The 17,026-nt window shown below is 37.6% G+C and overlaps 1 protein-coding gene across 1 annotated transcript in view; it reads left to right on the forward strand.

Moving 5' to 3' along the window:
* Positions 1–17,026, forward strand: part of LOC134541842 (neuroligin-2-like) — a 198,012-nt gene that overhangs the window by 15,473 nt on the left and 165,513 nt on the right. The window lies entirely within an intron of this gene.

Here is a 17,026-nt window from a genome sequence, read left to right on the forward strand (position 1 = left end):
GTTAAAGTTTTTTTTTCATTGGCCGAGTGTCATTCAGATAAACTGTGGCCCAATCACTGATGCAGTTACAAGGCAAACGTTTTTGGATTCTAGACTATCACGAAATGTATCAGCTAATTTTTCCGGTCCTTACTTATAGCTACGTTTCGAAAAATAATTATACTCTTTCCACTTCGTTATGTTGTAAAAATAGGAAAATTCTACTCAGCAAATATTTAGAGTATCATAAAAATCATCACCCAAAATTTTTTAAACGGGATTTAAATAAATACATATAGTTAATTCCAAAATCTAAATATATATATATATATATATATATATAATTTTTCTTAACCAAATGGTTTTGTATATTCAACAGCGAATGTTGGTACACAAAATCAATTTTGCAACTTTCAAGTTTTGGCTTCGTCAATAATCCGTTTTTGCTGCAGCGAGAAAAAAAAATGGCTGCGCCGATACAATAATATCTTGTATTAAATCAAATTTGTTTGTATAGGTCAGTGTGAATATTTATGCATTGATAAATCTTAGGACTTGCACACAAAAATTTAAGCAAAAAAATTATATAAACGTAAAATAGTTTAATGAGTAGAATTTATGAAATAAAACAATGTGAGCTTAGAAAGTGCCCAAATTAATGTTTTTTTGTTATATGTGACAATTTTTCGCGTAACGTTAGAAGACTATATAAGAGCCAATACTTCACACATGTCTCAACCTAGATTGAATCGTAGCATATCTTCAGGTGCCTCGGACGCGTAAGTTTTTGAAATGAATGTTCATTATTTTATTTATTTATTTCGACTTTTGTTTGGCAGAGCTAAGTCGTATACGCCTACTCTTACACTGAACCATGATACATAAACAACGTATAATAATTTATATACAAGAATCAAACATAAAATTATAAACTAACCAATTACAAATTTCAGTGATTCCCGATTAATAATCCTCCAATTTAACACCCAAATTATGTGCTACCACAAACCAATTAAAAATAATTAATTAAATATTAAATATATATATAACTAAACGCTAACATAAAACATATGAAAAAAATATTTTAATATAATTAAAAATTTTATAATGATACTGTAATTCTCTCACTCACTCACTTACAAATTCATTCAGAATTACGTTGGTTACGTGTCTGTAAATTCATTGAGTCAATTTTCGTTACTAAGATTCATTTTTTAAAAAATACCTTGTCGACTTTTGGAAACTACCATCGATAGGGTAGGTCGAGATCAGAGCGTAACTATAAAAATAAGCGCAACGTTCAGAGCATTACGGTGGAGTGTGAATATCAGGACGATAGTAATGTAGCTGCATTGCTGTTTGGCGCCATTTTGTTAAAATTTGCTCTTCTGACCGACACCGAGATGCGAGGCCTCGCGACTGCGGATACATCTATTGCGCGCTGCGTGCTTTTTTATAAAGATTCTTAACAGTACTGAATTTACAGGTTTTTTGACGTGACAACGTCTAATAAATCGATGAACGCCGGCTTCACGCACGGAAAAAAAAAGACTCATTGTCCCGTTACGCACATTGTCCCGTTACGCTCATTGTACGCTTGCGCCGCATCTATCTCTCTTCCACTCAATTGGAACAACCATCGATTTGACTTTTTCGAGGCACATTAAACTTGAAACACTCCCATTCGTTTCCTACTTTTCCTATCAACGTCCTATCCTTAACAGAATAACACAGATTGGAATAAGTTAAATAGCGAACATGTATAAAAGTTATAGTTAAAATAATCTATTCGTTAAAGTAATAAACATATTTGAATTAATGAGTGCAAATAAAAGTTAATTTATAAATTAAATTGTAGATTTCATTTCACTCCTTCTTTGTATCCATACAAAATAGTGATAATTCAATAAAAATGATTCAATTTTATTCATAAAAGTATGCAATCATTTCATCAATGTTTTGTTATGACGTTGTCACGTTAAACTATCGTCTGTAAACCGATTTTGCAGATAACCAATTTAATTTTTTATGGATTTAAACACGTGCAACTTACGCGTAAAACTTTAATTTGAGTGTACGGGCATTAACAATAACGTCTTATTTATCAAGCTACCTGCCAGTAACACAGATGGCAGCAGTAGTGTCTGCAGAGTCGTTTCTGAGCCACAACCAGGCACCTGAAGTTTCACTTCTAACGAGCGTGGCGGATACGCACCCACGGGTTGTTTTTTATCGTACAACATAGACAGCGAGGTCATTAGAGACACTAAACACCAAATATAAGATTTTATGTTGGACATGCGCCATCGCAGGTTACACCGAATTTCGTAAAAAGAGACGTCAATTACAGACGAAGAAGATGAATAAGATCTTACAAACGAACGACATATTAAACTATTTTAGCCAATAAAAAAGAGGCGCACTTGTAAAACAGTACCAAAAAAATTGTTTTTTTAAGTGTAAATCAGCAAATAAAAAAAAGCATCTTCAGCAAGTCACTGATTTTTTTACGGGCGTTTATTCCAACCCGCTTGTAATTCCAGGTCCTGGCGACTGAACCAATCAATTATTGTTCCGTCTCAAATCCTGCACTCTAGCTAATGATTTCAGGATGGGATGGGGAAAATAACACTTAATTATATACCATCAGGACTTTTTAAATGTATTTTGAGGTCGTACTTTACGTCCATTTCATAATTAACTATATATATGTTGTTATTTCTCGACGACCAGCTCAACAAGTCCTCTTGTAAATGAGCTGGGTCAGGATTCACTACTGGGTTTCAACCAAATTTATGACCACACGCATGGGTGGAGCCACCATTGGCTTTTAAAAACTGCATAATTTGTCGTTCCAGTTCACTGCGAACATGTGCGCCCAGTACTCGAGTTGACTTTCCCACTCGTAGACGAGCATTAAAATTTCTCTGGCCGTTTTTGAAACCAAATGATGCTACAAGTTTTATGCCAGTTCTCACTCTAGTGTAAATAAAGCCTAGCTAGGAAATCAAGCCATTAGAAAATCACTCCAATGCATAGGACATAAATCCATGGAGCAGCAGATTTCATCGTCTTTATCTATGTGACTTGTTAATAAAATTTTCACAATTCCGTTTGTTTTCGAGTAAATTAACCTCACTACTTCACATGTGTTTTATTTTTATAATAACTATATTTTAGATACAAACCTTTCATTTAAAATGTACAAAAGGTTTAGATGCGTTCCTGTACAAAAAAAAATACGTTAAATGTTTTCTGAATATGTGTGCACACAAAGAAATAGTAAAATAAATATGTTTTTATGTTACGCGAGTCTTTCAAGTTATAGCAACATAGCTGTTTGGAGGGAAATTTTGTAAGGTTTAATGTCTATTTTAATATACCAAACAAGCATTGTTCAAAATTAGGCAGTAACTACAGAAGAAAATTTCAGCTACGATTTAGTGAAAACTTAGGGTCGTGGTAACAGTTAAGAGAAATATTTAAGCAAAAAACAATAAATTCCACATATTTAGCTTACTATGTGCCTAAAACAAAAATTATCAAGAATTCGTTTTTAAAAATGTTCCTTCTTAATATGTTCGTATGTCCAAACACTTTTTTAATTTATATATTTTCGACAAATACGTTCTTGCACCTTGTAGGCACAATTCATTGAAATATAAGAATCTTGTAAATTTATGTTGATAAATTACTGCAGAGGAAGGTTGACATTTTGAAATTATTGGCTCCGCCAATCAAGAGAAACTTTCTATATCGTTTCACTAGATGCAATAAACTGGTAATTGCGTGTATTGGTATTTACTTTCTTAGTGTCATTGCAGAAAACATTTCGTAGAACTGAAAAATGTTTATAGTAAGAAGGTGCATTGTTTACAGACATTTGTTATTAGTTATTGACAACGGAGATATTTCCGTACATTTCAGGCGTTTGTAGAAACTTGGAAGTTTGAATTCGAACAGAAGTTCGCGATGCCTCATTAATGTCTTTATCTTAGTGTAGAAAGCTTTCAAATAAAATTGTATCACTTTTTTAAAAAAAAGTTTTCCGGGAACAGGAAAATGTTTTTTTAATGAAGCCCAGGGGGCGTGTACTCTTGTTAAAACACTTTGCGCTGTAACAAAGGACTTGCTAACGTGTTTTATTCCCATGCGATCCGGTACTGCGTGCTATGCCGAGGCGTTCATTAAAAATGTTTCTAACCTTCATGCCCTGGGTTGTAATTATGAAGTGAAACTTCTCCACGTTTTCCAACAGTACAGATATGACGCATAAAAGTGCAAGTAGTAAATAATCTTATTTTTTTAAAGTAATATTTTAAGTTAACTAAAATAAAACAGCTTACATTTTTTTGTGTTTTTAGTATCCTCAAGAAGCATGCATGTAAGTCAGTCATAATTTCTTAGATTGAATTACGTGTATAAATTAATTAAATGTAGGTATGTTAAATATGACTTACGAATCCATATTTTGGTGCTCTTGGGCATCATGCTGTGTTAATAAATAGACTGAAAACATGGCTGCTCCCGCATCAGTCTAGGGACACCTGTATTTCGCGAATACATTTCGTGTCTAGGTACATCGCAAGACACCGAAGTTTTTTTTTTTTTTTTGTAGTTATTGGCTGTGGTTGGCGAGAGGTGTTTTCCCGCACTTGACGGGGCCAATGGGAATGTGAATACCGTACTGCTGCACGCACACGATTCTCCATTACTCTAAGAAAAAGCTACAGTGTTTTGTGACATACCTTGACACGAAATGTATTCGCTAAATACAGGCGTCCCTACGCATCACGTTCAAACGTGATACATCACATACGTTTTCGTCACAAGGTCGGCGAGCCACGTACGTTCATCAGCACTGAGACCTTCAGTTTCTGCACGGCCGTTCTCACACGAGAAGCACCACCATATGTAACGTTGGGAACGGCTTGCGGGCCATTCGAGGCGATGCAAAGCAGGAACGTTAACGGATGAACCCACATTTACTTTAAAAAAAACGAGAAAAGTCCAGTACTGCAAACATTAGGCTGGTTTTATAAACCCATTCGTTGAGACCTGCAAAATTCGCGGTTCGATGGCCTTCAGGATTAACTGCACATACCCCTGTACACTCGGGCAAATAACGCAAGTTCATTGGCTGCCGACTTGTAAGTCGTCTCAGCTGGTTTGTCTGTGATTCGATCCTTCTTTGGTTGAGGATTTATAACTGGTTGAGATTCGTCCAGACGAACAGTAAGCCAATAGCAAAATTATCTAAGAGGTATATGTGTTTGAATTCTAGCCTATCACCGAATGAATCCGCGAATTTTGCAGGTCTCTACCCATTCGTTAGACGTTACTCCTCATGTAGTAGGGAGAACAAAGCCACTTCTAGAGTTTCCACCAGTAGCATCAATTCGAATTGCCATGGTTGAGTAGCACAGACAGAAGATAACATGTATTGTATTTGGATGCTTTGTCACCCCTTTACCGCGATATTCTTCAGTTAATGACTATTTGCAATACAAAAGAAAAGAATCAATAACAACGTAGCGGTAAAAAAATACTTTTATTTAGCAGGCTGTATTGAAGAAGCCAATAAAACAAGGCAATTAAATGTCACAAAGTAAATTTTTATAATCTCGTGCGATTTTTGCACTGTAAAAACAGTGTTTACCAACGCGGTCGAGAGAGATTACTTCTACGTCCGCCTGTATTTGCTTTGATTTTACGCCATTTTTGTTTGTTTATTCTGCTGTTGGGGGTAACGCTATTTGAACGTGATCTGTGAGTTCGACTGAGCAATTATAAATCATAAAACATTCAGCTTTAATTTTTTTTTTAATCCGACAAAACGAAAACATTTAATGTAAACTGGAATCAATTTTCCGCACCAATAACTCCGGAACGCTGTGGCGAACAAGTTGTGTAAAATACAACGAAAATTTCACTAAAATTAATTTATGGCTTCAATTATATCGGTTCACATATTCATAAATATTTACGTAAAAACAAAAACCATTTGACTATACTTCCGTACAGCAATCCTAATGTGTACTTAAAGGTATTAAACAGTTGGCAAATGTTTGGAAGTCTTTCACTGAGGTTATTCTGAACAAAAAATACTCTAATCATACTAATGTTATAAAGAGACTGAGCAGTTAACGGTTGGTGCAGAGTGGTTGGTGGGTGTTGTCAATGACCAGCCTCTATCTTGGCTTTCTGTTACTTTGATCTTGATATGTGACACGTTGGCTAAAAAAAAAATGACACTCCGAATTAAATTTTATACCCCATTAAAAGTTTTACCTGAACAAAAAACAAAAAACAATTTTACTGAGAAAATTCAAAATAGGCGCAGTGGTCGAGTGGTATGTCGGCCTCCGTGGCGCAGTCGATAACACACCGGGCTACGGTTCGGGGGTTCTGGGTTCGAATCCCGGGTAAGACGTGGATGTAATTTGTGTTGTCTTAGTACACCAACAATCACAACTACAATTTCACAATGACTCGGGGTGACATAAAATAAACATCGTTAAGGGGGGAAGATGATTGGCACACTGGTGACTGTCAAGACTTGCCTGTGTGCCACCCATCTTTTTAAGAGTCGGCCTCCGTCGCGTAGTCGGCAACGCACTGGGATACGGTGCGGGGGCTGTGGGTTCGAATCCCGGGTAAGACGTGGTTGTAATTAGTGTTGTCCTTATCGTCTCCTGGGCGCTTACCCATACACCAACAACTACAACTGCAATTTCTCAACGACGCGGGGTTACATAAAATAAACATTAAGGGGGGAAGATGATTGGCACATTAGTGACTGTCAAAACTTGCCGGTGTACCAACCAACTTTTAAAAATAATTTTAAAAAAGTGGTTAGAACGCTCGCTTCTCCCAAGGCGACCGGAGTTCGATTTCCGGCGGGTCCTACACGGGTTTTCGCAAGTGGGAATCGTGGTGGGCATTGCCATGGCCTATGGGTTTCTCCATATCCCCTCATACAGTCCTGTAGACCCTTCCTCACATGGAAAACTAAGAAAATTGTGAAACATATGATGACCATTGCATTTTAATAGCGGAGAAATGAAGATAAAGATGTCGTGCGAATACCTTTGAGTGCATTGGGAGCGTACATTAATTACGTGAGGCAATTTTGATTTATTAGACGGTAGGGAAGTTTTTCTTTTTTAATTTTCTTATTTCAAGCCCAGGGTTTTTCAACACATCGTAGTAAGGTTTACGAAAAATTGGAACGGACTTTATAGTGTACCTACTAAGGGAGTTATATATTCTCTTTTGAATTCGAACCCCTCAATTTTTCAACCCTTTGCAGGAATGGTTCGTCTAATTTAAAAAAAAAAAAATATTCAGACAAAAGTTTTATATAAAAATTATAAAATTTACAAACCAATATAACAGATTTTATAGTGTAACTACTAAACGAGTTATGATTTTTTTTTAAATTCTACCCCTTATTTTTTCAATCCCTTGCATGAATGTTTCTTCTAATGAAAAGTTTTTTCAATTTTTTATGTTAAAAACTATAAGATCAAATCAAAATTTGTACGAATTCAATGTTGTGCCTATGAAGGGAGTTATAAATTTTTTTGTCCTCCCACCCTTGTTTTTTCAAACTTCTACAGTTATGGTTGGTCGTATCCAAAACGTTTTCGAACAATTTTTTTGTATTCCTCCTACCAGTTATAATACCTTCAAACTGATGATATTTTCCATATCATGGGAGTCACAGCGATTTCCCCTTTCTACTCATTTGGTCAGATATTGACCATTAACAAACTCGACCGAGATTTTCCACTACTAGATTTTATGTATCAGTTTGAAAGTGATTTGTGAAACATTTGCGACAGTTATCGTGTCCACACAATTGTGATATTTATATATGTATAAACGTTTGAGTTGACGATGGTTTTGGGGTCTATGGACCACGAAAAGAAAAAGATATAAATTTTTTTCGAAAAGTCGTACCATGTTATCGGCTACAATAGGTAGAATTTCTTTGAAATATACCTGAAAAGAAAACATGACTATAAATCAGAACTCATTGTATTTTTATAATTACCTTAGTTGGCATATAATATTAATTTATTTGTAAGCTATTCATGCTGCGTTTTAAACTATTCAATGCCGGATACAAATATTCGTAATATTTTCGCTGCATGAAAAATTAGAGAATATTTAGTCGATCATTTTGTAATATTGGAGAACATAAATATTTTATGTACATTAAGTTCTTAAAATGTTCAAGGAGTTTATAGAAGTTTGCTTAATATTTACAGAAGAAATAGGTACTTCGAAATCTACCTACCCCTGAAGGCTGTGAAGAAATGGATATTTAAAGTGCTTTTGGTGAACAGACTGTGATATCTTGAGCAGTCTTAAATTAGCATGTTCTTTTTTCTGGAGCTTTGCACATAGTATGTATACCCGGGTAGGTGGAGCTCTAATGAATTTATTTTAAAGTCTATTGCAATGGATGAAAACTACCCTACGATATTATCTACATATTACTTTATCCATCCGCACAAAGTAATTTATTACCTTCAGGTCAGAAATAAAACAAACACATTCGCAGGAAAAAAAATTATAACATGACAGATCACTCAGTAATATTCAACACTGACGAATGTGTAAATAGAAACCACGCAAACATATCAAATCTACCATACGCTACACAAATGTTACTGACAAATGTTACTGACAAATGTCACGTGACTCACCCATTTCCTGGAATTTTTGGACCCGTAAAAATGCAAATTAATGTTTAATTAGCGCTGCCTCTTTACACGTGTATTTGTAGGTGATTAACGGTCAGTAATGGCTATTTAATTATATCAACATTGTAAAATCCCTGACGGACACTCATGATGGTAAAATTTAATCAAACTGAATTTTATTTTACATCATTAGATATCAATAATCGCGAAAACGTTTCAGTTAGGTAGGTTCAGGTTGGATTGGGTTGTAATGAGTTGGAATGGGTTGATATTTGTTTAGGTTCAATTTTTTTTTAATGTTATGTAAGGTTATGTAAGATTTAGTGTCTAGTGTTAAGTGTTAATTTAGTGTTAAGATTTAGATGTTAATTTAGGTTACGTTAGGTTATGTTTTGCTCAGTCGTCCAAAAACGTTCACCCTCAAACTCGCTTCTTCAACCTCTTCCGATTTCCTGCGCCGTCTTCCCAGCTCATACAAGGTCCTACGTGATTCTGCAACCTCTTCCGCGCTCCTGCAACGACTTCAGAGCTTCTTCGCCCTGTTACAATATCCTGCAAAGTTCTCCGTGCTTCTGCAACCTTTTCTGCGCTCCTGCAGCGTACTCCGGGCTCCTGCCCTTGTAACGTTTGCCAACTCCTGTATGGTTTTGTTAACGATTTCTTCCGCTGACTATTCTCGTTTTGAAGCTGTAATGTAACTTGCATCAATTACACCTTGAGACATGTTATAAGTGTTATAGATACCGTTATATATAAGCTTTTTATTATTTTTTCTTTTAATAAACACGCCACAGCGACGCAACTGATTTATAAAGAAAATCGAGTGTACATAAAATATGACTACTACTAGCATATCGCATTACTTAAGTATATTAGACGGTTGCCAACAGCATTTGCAAATGTCGCTTTACAATGTAAGCCTAGTACCGGTATTTCGGCGTTGTGGTATTTCGGCGTTGTGGTAACGACCCGTATCGAGACTCCTGGTTCCTTCTCCGCACATCCTCCCTCGAGGTCAGGTGAGTGGCCAGGACTCTACCGGCTCCACCAACCAGCGCTCATCGGACAAATACAAGCCCCGCCCCCGCAGCCAGATTTCATGTTCGCGGGCAGAGTTTTACTGTGATCTATTTCGATCTTTTATATTTGTGGCATTCATACATTGGTGGCATTGATATCTCGAAATCAGAATTTGTCATGGCGAACCTGTGGAGGAAGGTTTTTTTCCCGTCTAGTTCAAACGCAACCTGGACGGAACAGCTAATCACAATTGATTGTATGAATTTTTTCTTTGGTTTTTTTTTTTCGTTCACGTCACGTTGACGTTCTGTGGCCCGGCAAGTGATCCAGCACTCTCAGAGAGCCGAGGATATGAAGTGTGGTTGGGCAGAGTCGGAGCACATAGCTGCAGCTTCGTCGCGGCGTCAACTCGATCCGACGACGCGAGAGCTTCACTTCAGCTTCGTCCGCCGCTGACGAGAAGCCTAAAGATGCACATCAAGCTCTGTCCCTGCCCGAACACGCCCGAATATTCACCTTCGGCCAACCTCGGGATTTGTCTTATATTGCGTAGGGAAACCATCCTCTGTCTCCTGTAAATTCCTACACGTAATGCATGCCAATTTGCATCCCGCATGAATGTGCCCAGGGTTTTCCCTGTGTCTATGCAGGTTTTACCTGGGCCCAACCTATCTCTAGTTATAGTCTAGATTTAAGAGTGAGGCCAATCGTTGCCATGGCTGGCCAATCCCCTCCTAGCACATGATGCATGCGACCCTCTCCCTGCATGGCTAATCCCAGCATGACTAGGCGTATAGGCTTCGGCCTGAGACGCACCTAGGTCCCTCCCTAGCCCGGACCCCTTCAAAATACACTTAGGTTTAGTTAGGTTAGGAAAAAAAAATAAAAAAAATCGCGTAGGAAAAATGAATTCAAATATTAAAAGTGGTAGGTTAGGTTAGCTACATTAAAACACTATAAAACACTATGGACTGTTAGTTAGGTTAGTATAGCTACATTAAAATAAACAGAGAAATATAAATATATATTTAAAAAATCCGAGGTTGGCCGAAGGTGAATATTCGGGCGTGTCCGGGCAGCGACAGAACTTGATGTACATCTTAGGCTTCCCGCCGCGGACTCCCCTCCACCTGTCACTCACTGCCGCGCCGGTAGCTGTTACTCTCCTCTCGACAGCAAGATACTACACACTCGCAGACCCGGGCCCCGCCTACAAGCACCAACCTAATTTAAACTCGCGACGCTCTTCAAAATGGATTACGTAACGTTCCAATTTTTTTTTGGAAACTGTTTTCGTTAATTAGCTTTTGTTGTTTAGCTTCTCTAATAAATTCACGGCTTCTAATTACTTCGCGACTGAGCAAATTTATTACTGCGTGCATCTAATTAAGCGGGATATGTTCATTGCAATAATTTACCTCAAAAGGTTTAAGTTACGTGTCATTTTTGTAACGTTACGCAAATTTAAGTAAGCTGTTTGGTTTGTACCGAAAGTATATACATAGTTTACTGAAATTAACGTAATCACTAAAACACGTTCGGAAACAGATATCAAAAGTATTTATTTTTTAATTTTTTTTTTAATTTTTGACCACCAGATGGATTTTCTGCTCTCTTGACAGCAAAAATACCCCAGCTATTTTTCATTAACTCTTTGATGGAAAAATCTCAAGCTTGCACACAATTCCGTATAAGTCTGAAATTATTCATAGGTAGCATGTAAATTTTATTTACTGAAATAAGCTAAAAATAAAAATATTGTTTTATCATACATAATCCCGCGATATCCTTAGGTAACATAAATTGTGTGAAACACATCTGGCCCATTTCTTCTTAAAATATTAGACTTAATACATAAAATAATTATTCCATACCTTGACTGGCTTTCCCCAAACTAGTGAGTTTTAGTACACCAAATGGTTAATAAGTTTTAAACTCGAGTCACTCCTGGTGAAGAGTTTTCTCGCGTCTCTGATGTGGCGGAACACTTGCATGGAGTGACACTTACCCAGAGTTACACTGACACTTGTAGGGGGATCACACTTACAGGAAGGGACACTTGTACATAGTGACTCGTACACTTGCACAGAGCGGCACCGTAATGGTGTGACAGTCACCTAATATCTGAGAATGACTGAACAGACGCATTCTCTGATAAATACCCTCATTTTTCCAGCCCCTACTCAGTAGCACCTGTGTTATCGTACTATGTGCGTCTCTGCCTGAGGACGGGAGCAGATAGCAGTTCCCGAAACTTCGCTTGTTTCTGTTTTGGAAAACTATTGTGTTTGTTTCGTCTTTTCGTTTTGTCGTGTTTTTGTCTCTTTTCAACTGTTGTGCTGAATTTTATTGGGTTCAATATTTTTGTGCTGTCATCATTTGTGGCGGTTTTTTCGTTCTCGTAGTCCATTTTTCTTTGTTTTTCTTTGTTTGTTGACCATATTCCTGTTATGGAATATTATGTGGTGTTTATATACTGTTGACAACAGCAATTTTTTGCTTAATTTGTGTTATTGTCTTTTGGGTTTTTTTGTAGTTTTCTTCTACAGATATACATGTGCTTAGCAATGGCGTGTGTCCAAAAGCTTACATCAAGAGACGCAACGTCCCATCGACACCTAGGTCATCGGAGACGATGGGTGGTGATGACGGAGTGAACGGGTGGTGCCTCGGAGCCTCAGGGTCGTGTGAATGCGGGCGGGGCGGAGACCCGGGGCGCGCGACCCCCATTGTCCTCCGCGCCGGGCCGCGGGGAGACGAATGGCGACGCTCGCCGGCTCGGCGGAAGCGACTCCTAGAGTTGCCCCGACGCGGCCGCCCGCCCCAGAATGCTAATTGCAGTCCCTCCGGCGCGACCGAGCGAGGCTGTCGCCGCCGCACCATTGTGCGAGGCGTCCTCAGCGCTGTTGTTTGCGCCATGCCGGGGAGGGTTGGTGTCAGCTAGCTCGACCTCGAGGCGTCGAATCCCTCAGCCCGCCGGCTGCACCCGGCACCAGCACTTCTGTGTTGCCGTGTGCTGTCACCTTTGTTCATCGGGGGTAGACACCAGCGGTGCTGACAAGGTCCAAGGGCTAAGGACACAGCTAGAGACCGGAAAAATTCGCAGGTTCGATGACCTACAATATAGACTACAATATCCTCTAGGTACACACATCGGGGAAATTTCCAACTGTTCATTTGGCTGCTGGACATGTGAGTCGTCTCGACTGGGTGGCCTGTGATTCGACGCTTCTATTGAGTGAGGGTCTCTAATTGGCCCTCAGTCCTCCAGATTAACAGTGAACGAATGGCAGAAGCAGGACTAAGGTATAATTATTTTAATTTTTAACATACCACGAAATGAACCCGCGAATTTTTCAGATCTCCAGATACAGCCAACTGTCTGGTTAGCTGGGTGAGGTGATGAACATGCTGGGTTGCCCTAGCCTGGTCATGGCTGAAGCTCTAACACCTTCCTGATCAAAAGGGGGAAGTAATCACTTGACATCTTTGACTCAATATTACCTGTTCTGGAATGTTAAAAATTGATCTGCAGGCCGACTCCCAATCTATCCTGAAAGGCGCATATTTGGAAGGACAGTTTGAGGGTGCCGACCATAGGTTGTAACACAGATATCACCTTCGTAGAGTGAACATACATGTAGAGTGAGGGCTTGAGTGGCCTCACACACGTACATTTCTTGCCTTCAGTCCGGACTGGCCTTTTTTGGCGTGACTCTCGAACAAACTAACAGACAACCACGCTTCTGTTAGGATAACCCACTATTCACCGAAGTCTAGCGAGCTTAAACTGTCGAAATAAAAATATGTGAGATGTGTGGTTGTTTTTCGGAGCGGTTAGGACGTCTGCCGCGGCGTTGCGGAATCCCCCATAATGAATTTACGTATTTTTAATATAGTTAAAATATAATACTAGATGATTGAATACCTTCATCTCGTTTTTATGTTCACCGTGAATTAAATTGAAGTGTGAATAATAGCATTGCCTACTGTACCGTACTTTTTAGTAACCCACTTGCGCAAAACACTTGAAATATGACATGTTGTCTCTATGTAGAAATAGAGCTGTTGAAAACTGTGTTATGTCCAGGGTAAGTGAATTTAGAAGTACGAAGATACAGCTTCATCCCTAAAATTATAACGTACAGGAGAGTGTACTTCTCTTCCTTGTACGCTATTGCTGTTTTCGTTTATTATCCTAACAACCTTAACCATTAATTTTTATTTCCTGAACTGCGAAATAAGATTCAAAATGTTTAGGTATTCCATGTTAAATAGTTTAATTGGGAGTAAGGTCAGGAACTGTCGTTGGGGAATCACCGCTGGTAATTCGAGGTGGGCGTGTAATTTTAAGGCCCGAGGTGATTAATCACTCCACGTGAAAACGTGTGACAGGCAACGGGAAAGCCCATATCAGTTCAACATGCATCTACACTCGCATGCTACGCTCACTCACTACACACACACACATACATGCGAGCGCGCCGCTTCTGATCGCTAAATAATTTGACCGACGTCCATGATGTAAACATTCTGTCCGCGTGACTCCATGACAACCTCTGGGTTGTTTCAGGCCTTCCAGAAACGGTTCATTTGCTGTTCTTTCCAATCGTGGAGTCTCTCCCGCCCGGGAATATTCATGGAGTGCAAACAACTGCAGGATGCATGAAAAAAAACCTTCGCAATGTCACACCTTTATTGAAGACCGTTGTAATACAGCCAGAGGGAGTACGTGGAAGAGAAATCATTATGTGTGGCTGCTGAGGTTACAGAAGGTATTGTAAAGACCTTCCTTTTTTTGCAGAACATCGTATTTACTGTTTTTTTCAAGCTATAAATGTGAATCCTAACCAGAAAATCGTTGTTAGATATATTTCATAAAATACTCTAATTAATGGCTATACTAAAAACTAATTTTTAAAATATGTCTAAGATAATTATGTTTACTTAATATTTATATTATAGAGTAAGTTTTCTATATAGGTATTTTTCCCTTTTTTCAGTAGAAGAAATCAGGCCCATATATTTCAGATTTTAAAATTCGTTATTCCATATATGTATACATATATACATATATACTCTGTATAAACAAAACAGCGTTATGAACCGGCCTAGGGTTACATTTGGTTCGTGTCTAAATAAGAAAATAAATAAATGGTCCCCGTATAAGTTTTGATACTTAGAGAGAATTATTATATAGGTATATATTTCATCTCATCAGTGAAAAATTCCATCCCATATACTGTAAGTTCCTTACAAATTAAAAAAAGGGGTATTTTTATACGCGCATTATAAGTTATACTTTCTTGGCGTAGTAAAGCTCTAATTTTCATTTTGCATGTAAATAATTAATATAAATAAATTAATAAAATGATTGGAATTTTTTTTAAACAGGCACAGTTGGTAAAATATAAATTCCATTAAACTAAAAAATTAAATTCAGTATTAATGTAAACACTTGAATAAAATTAATTAATTAATTTAGTAATATAATCGATAAAATTTTTATTAATAATTAAAATCGATAAAATATTTCATGTTTATTCTAATTTATTAACTAATAATGTAATAACTTTTAATGTAAATAAATTAAACATACGGGAACATAACCCCACTTATATCTATAATTACACTTGAGAATACTCTTGAAAACCTTTTTATAAACACAACATATATCACTAATTTACACATTAAATGAATGTTTTTAATTATATGGACCAGTATTCAATATCTATCACTAAAGTATAATATTCAAAAGCATATTTAATTTTTATTTGTATGTAGCCATTTTTTATAAAACACTTAAAGAAGTATAACTTATAAAAAATATAAAAAAGAGGAAGTATGAATACATAATGGTTTTCATACACCTGTATCGCCAGCAGTCAACTCCTGCAGCAGTGACTCCTCGTGCATAGAGTCGAGTGTCTGACTTCTCGTGCATAGAGTCGAGTGTCGCAGAGCGAAGACGGCGACTCGCATTCCTGAGGAGCGGGGACCCGAGATCACTCCAGGCAACGGCTAGGATGGCTCGTTCCCATTGGCTGACCTCGCTGTGGGCCTGACGTCAACTTCAATAATAACCTAAAACTTTAGAAATGATAGCTCGTGTCTCAAAAAAAACCATTGTTAACGACTGCAAGTTTGTTTTTGGTATATACCTAAATTTACAAATTTTTTTATACATACCTATCTAATTTGCTGAACCAATAAGGTGCATGGCTGGAAATCATATTGATTTATGTAGACATTTGCATAACGAGAGAAAACTGGCAAATCTAACAAATATCTAACTGTATAAAAAATATTAGTTGTATTATGGTACTGGTATTAGCTTTTACAGTAATATAGAAGGGGGGAAAACATTTTTTTTTCTAGTAGCCAGTATCTGCTGTTTGAATGTCAATATTTTTGTGAGTCAGTGTTTGCGATGTCGATATAAAATATAATTACCCTCATATTAATATCGGCAACGCCAGTGTTCACAATGTCTGCTAGTGGAATATAAAATCATCACAGGGGCAGTAACAAGGAATCCACCAAATGAAATATTAGTGATATTATGATACTGGTAGTACGCCTATTAGCTTTTACAGTAATATAAAAGGGGGGGAAAACATTTTTTTTCTAGTAGCCAGTATCTGCTGTTTGAATGTCAATATTTTTGTGAGTCAGTGTTTGTGATGTCGATACAAAATATAATTACCCTCATATTAATATCGGCAACGCCAGTGTTCACAATGTCTGCTAGTGGAATATAAAATCATCACAGGGGCAGTAACAAGGAATCCACCAAATGAAATATTAGTGATATTATGATACTGGTAGTACGCCTATTAGCTTTTACAGTAATATAGAAGGGGGGGAAAACATTTTTTTCTAGTAGCCAGTATCTGCTGTTTGAATGTCAATATTTTTGTGAATCAGTGTTTGCGATGTCGATATAAAATATAACTACCCTCATATTAATATCGGCAACGCCAGTGTTCACAATGTCTGCTAGTGGAATATAAAATCATCACAGGGGCAGTAACAAAGAATCCAATAAATGAAATCGCAGAAACCGTCCAGGTTTTATGAAAATAAACAATTCTTACACAGTTCGACTCCTAAAGCCGACGAACGGCAAAGTCGGTATCATCATATTGCTAGCATCACAGCCAAGGTTACGAACCAAACTTGAAAAATGTACCTCCTCCAGTTGATATTATTCCAAGAAAATACACACGGAAAAACGAGACCTGAAAGATGTGCGCTGACTCAAGTACGGGCAGATAAGAGGAGATAGATCCACACTTGTCAAAAACAAAAAG

This window comes from Bacillus rossius (genome assembly GCF_032445375.1).
Source record: "Bacillus rossius redtenbacheri isolate Brsri chromosome 4 unlocalized genomic scaffold, Brsri_v3 Brsri_v3_scf4_2, whole genome shotgun sequence".
NCBI lineage: Eukaryota > Metazoa > Arthropoda > Insecta > Phasmatodea > Bacillidae > Bacillus > Bacillus rossius.